The 5,000-nt window shown below is 52.9% G+C and overlaps 1 non-coding gene across 1 annotated transcript in view; it reads left to right on the forward strand.

Annotated features, from left to right (window-relative positions):
- The first annotated feature begins 4,919 nt into the window (after positions 1-4,919).
- LOC124570073 overlaps positions 4,920-5,000 on the forward strand; it is a 1,910-nt gene continuing 1,829 nt past the window's right edge. Inside the window, exon 1 of the ribosomal RNA XR_006971466.1 lies at positions 4,920-5,000. This exon is cut by the window's right edge and continues 1,829 nt beyond it. This is a non-coding gene — a ribosomal RNA (small subunit ribosomal RNA).

Genomic DNA, 5,000 nt, shown 5'->3' on the forward strand with positions numbered 1-5,000 from the left:
TTCGTGCCCCACCCCAACCGCCCAACTCGCAACTCCAGCGGATGAACGGCGGACTTTGCTCGCACTCGCAATGTGCAATCCACCCCTATAACGTGCGTTTCATGAAGAGTTATGTCCAATATGCGACATTCCCGCTGTCCCTATACATGAGCTGCGAGCTGTACCACTTACGAGCTACAGACGCGATCGCGTTGCTCTCTGTACGAATGCAGATGCTCAGCGGTCAGCTAGGAGGCGCTCCATCCATGTCGGTACCGGTGAGCGTTGCACTCGCAGTCGCAAAAACGTACGGCAAGTATATTACTCGGAAGAGTCAATGACAGTCCAAGCCCCCCTGCGTGGGAAGAGTCTTTCTAGGCCATGACCCACCGGAAGGGCGCAGCGTCCCCCCACCCCAACATGTGACGTCACACTATCCGTATTGACGACTAGACTGATTCCTGATAATCATTTGCCATACACCGGTGGAAGCTGCCGAGACGAGTAACTACATGGCGGCCTCGCCGTGTCACTAATGTACAGAGATACAACAGTTTCGACTGGAACCGGATGAAACGTATACACGGCGCTGATTAGTAATAGATAGAGCCATCAAAATACAGATAATGTATACAACTGTCCGTATACATGCTGAAAGACTCTGCTCACAATCACAACCACACGTCAACCAGACACTCTTATCACGCACTACTCTCTGCCTGTAACAGGCACAGAGACAATATGTAAGCACCAGCATGGAACAACACCCAGTGCATCCTCTCCGCCACATTAGACAATCCACACTATCATAACCAGACCGGGAGGTCCACTCACAAAACAGAATATCCCACCCTTCCGACAACCACCATTGCTCAGCTAAGCCACCAACACCCACACATGTCCTACACAGGGGTACACCCAACATCACAATACTGCCTCCTGTCACAGCACACAAACAATGGCAGGAATGAAAGACACAGGTCTGCCACAAGCATGGAATCAGAGCGCCGCCTGTCATGAGCCAAAGGTGCATCCTGACGTGGCAAATCAGATGATGCCGCAGGCATCCACTTACTATAATCACAATCAACAAACCGGCCGCCGCCGCCCGCCCGCCCCCCCCCCCCCCCCCAATACACCTTTCCTTACAACAATGTGTACCTTAACCTAACCCATATTGTGCCTTAACCTAACCCATATTGTACCTTAACCTAACCCATATTGTACCTTAACCTAACCCATATTGTACCTTAACCTAACCCATATTGTACCTTAACCTAACCCATATTGTACCTTAACCTAACCCATATTGTACCTTAACCTAACCCATATTGTGCCTTAACCTAACCCATATTGTGCCTTAACCTAACCCATATTGTGCCTTAACCTAACCCATATTGTGCCTTAACCTAACCCATATTGTGCCTTAACCTAACCCATACTGTGCCTTAACCTAACCCATATTGTGCCTTAACCTAACCCATATTGTGCCTTAACCTAACCCATATTGTGCCTTAACCTAACCCATATTGTGCCTTAACCTAACCCATATTGTGCCTTAACCTAACCCATATTGTGCCTTAACCTAACCCATATTGTGCCTAAACCTAACCCATATTGTGCCTTAACCTAACCCATATTGTGCCTTAACCTAACCCATATTGTGCCTTAACCTAACCCATATTGTGCCTTAACCTAACCCATATTGTGCCTTAACCTAACCCATATTGCGCCTTAACCTAACCCATATTGCGCCTTAACCTAACCCATATTGCGCCTTAACCTAACCCATATTGCGCCTTAACCTAACCCATATTGTGCCTTAACCTAACCCATATTGTGCCTTAACCTAACCCATATTGTGCCTTAACCTAACCCATATTGTGCCTTAACCTAACCCATATTGTGCCTTAACCTAACCCATATTGTGCCTTAACCTAACCCATATTGTGCCTTAACCTAACCCATATTGTGCCTTAACCTAACCCATATTGTGCCTTAACCTAACCCATATTGTGCCTTAACCTAACCCATATTGTGCCTTAACCTAACCCATATTGTGCCTTAACCTAACCCATATTGCGCCTTAACCTAACCCATATTGCGCCTTAACCTAACCCATATTGCGCCTTAACCTAACCCATATTGCGCCTTAACCTAACCCATATTGCGCCTTAACCTAACCCATATTGCGCCTTAACCTAACCTATATTGCGCCTTAACCTAACCTATATTGCGCCTTAACCTAACCTATATTGCGCCTTAACCTAACCCACGTTGCGCCTTAACCTAACCTATATTGCGCCTTAACCTAACCTATATTGCGCCTTAACCTAACCTATATTGCGCCTTAACGTAACCTATATTGCGCCTTAACCTAACCCACGTTGCGCCTTAACCTAACCCACGTTGCGCCTTAACCTAACCCACGTTGCGCCTTAACCTAACCCACGTTGCGCCTTAACCTAACCCACGTTGCGCCTTAACCTAACCCACGTTGCGCCTTAACCTAACCCACGTTGCGCCTTAACCTAACCCACGTTGCGCCTTAACCTAACCCACGTTGCGCCTTAACCTAACCCATATTGTACCTTAACCTAACCCATATTGTACCTTAACCCAACCCATATTGTACCTTAACCCAACCCATGTTGCGCCTTAACCCAACCCATGTTGCGCCTTAACCCAACACACGTTGCGCCTTAACCCAACACACGTTGCGCCTTAACCCAACACACGTTGCGCCTTAACCCAACACACGTTGCGCCTTAACCCAACACACGTTGCGCCTTAACCCAACACACGTTGCGCCTTAACCCAACACACGTTGCGCCTTAACCCAACGCACGTTGCGCCTTAACCCAACACACGTTGCGCCTTAACCCAACACACGTTGCGCCTTAACCCAACACACGTTGGGCCTGAACCCAACACACGTTGGGCCTGAACCCAACACACGTTGGGCCTGAACCCAACACACGTTGGGCCTGAACCCAACACACGTTGGGCCTGAACCCAACACACGTTGGGCCTGAACCCAACACACGTTGGGCCTGAACCCAACACACGTTGGGCCTGAACCCAACACACGTTGGGCCTTAACCCAACACACGTTGGGCCTTAACCCAACACACGTTGGGCCTTAACCCAACACACGTTGGGCCTTAACCCAACACACGTTGGGCCTTAACCCAACACACGTTGGGCCTTAACCCAACACACGTTGGGCCTTAACCCAACACACGTTGGGCCTTAACCCAACACACGTTGGGCCTTAACCCAAAAGTGTTGCCTAACTGCAACCCCCGCAATATAGTTTGCTACTCGCACTGCCCGGTCCCCAGAGTATCGCTTCATGTTAAACACCTTGCAGCTATACACTGTAATGCGGATGGCAGCAGGACGTACATGCTCAATGCCCTTCGCAGTTGTTCATTGGCATTCGCATGGCGAAGCACAGCCTACGTTGTGGTACGGCTTGTGTCAACTGTCCGCTGATGTTGTACGTCCAAATCACACACTGTACTGCACATTGGTCCTCATGTACTGAATGATACATCGTGGTACATGTGTGACCGTACCACGACTGCGCCAACAACGGCGAACCATACGGTCCAAATATTGTGCACTCAGCTACGTGTCGTCTCCCTATAAGAGCTGGATTGCAGTATGGTATGCCGTGGATGGCGATCAGCATGAGCCGTCTGTTGATGTAGTGGCGCGTGTTGTCAGACGTAGTCGTCTCTTCTCACACACCGTGATAGCATGGTGCACTGCGTTCCACATCTGCGACATGCGACAGAGGCCGGTTGACAGTCGTTCGCGCAATGGACATCGCATACGTACGGGGGCCACCTTCCACGTGTTCGCGAAGCGTGCACATGTTGTTGCGTGTATGTGGGCAGACATAGTGTGTCGTGACACCTGACACAGGCATGCAACAATCGTTGAATTTGCAAATGGCGATGGACGTCTACGTTTGCTGGTGACGTTACGCAAATGAACAACTGGTAAACCGTTGTGGTGCGGTTGTTCTCGCTAGAGGTGAATCAGTGATGGCGACGATCGGTTGAGCTACCAACCGGTTGTTTCAGCGATACCCACCATGCCCACGAACGTGAATGGCATGTGGGTGTGAAGCGATACGCGGCGGTGGCTGGGTGGGACCGTCCCCGGCCGGTGAGGGGGGGCCTCCCGGCGTGCTGGCCGCGCGGTGCGTGGGCGCACGCGCTACAGCCGGCTGGTGGGGGCGGCCAGTGGCAGGCGCGCCGGCCGACGGAGGCGGCAGGCGGCGCAGCTGCGCGCCGGCGCACCCTGCACGCGGCGCCGTGCGGCCAAAGTAGGTCCTCGCGGGCCCGGTGCGAAGCGCGGTGGACATCTGCAGTGTGCTGGTCCGATTGAGGACTGTGTGCGCTGAGGATGCGCCGCCGCCCGGCGCTCGGCGCCGCGACGCCGTCTGCTGCTCGGTCGCCTCTGCGGTTCTCGCAGGTGGTTTGTATCGCAGCTGTGCGGACGTGTTGGCGCGTGCGCTGTGCTGGGAGAGTTCGCTTCGGCACCCAAGTGGGGCTTTTGTCCTTCTGTGGCGCTGGCGTTGGAGCTGCCGGCCACCGTAGGTGGCGCGTGTTGTCTCCCGCCGGCAATGCCACGACAGCACGCTCCCGGGCCTCTGTCGGCAGCGGCAAGCTCAGTTGGGAGCACGGGTGGTCGCACCTAAAGCGTCTACTCGCCAAACTCCGGGCGATTGCGCCTCTCTCGAACCCGACCAAGTACTTAGGACGGCGCTGCGCGCCGCCGGGACCTGAGAGGGTTTCGAGGTGTATTGTGCAGGGGAGCTCAGCCTCCTCCTGTTTGCAGAATAATTGAGCGGACGCTTGCGTGTTCGCGCGGGCCCCCGGGACACACTCCCGGGCGGCCGGCTGCTCAGCTCTAGTTGACGCAGCTCCCTGGTTGATCCTGCCAGTAGTCATATGCTTGTCTCAAAGATTAAGCCATGCATGTCTCAGTACAAGCCGCATTAAGGT

Source organism: Schistocerca americana, unplaced genomic scaffold (assembly GCF_021461395.2).
Source record: "Schistocerca americana isolate TAMUIC-IGC-003095 unplaced genomic scaffold, iqSchAmer2.1 HiC_scaffold_158, whole genome shotgun sequence".
Lineage (NCBI taxonomy): Eukaryota > Metazoa > Arthropoda > Insecta > Orthoptera > Acrididae > Schistocerca > Schistocerca americana.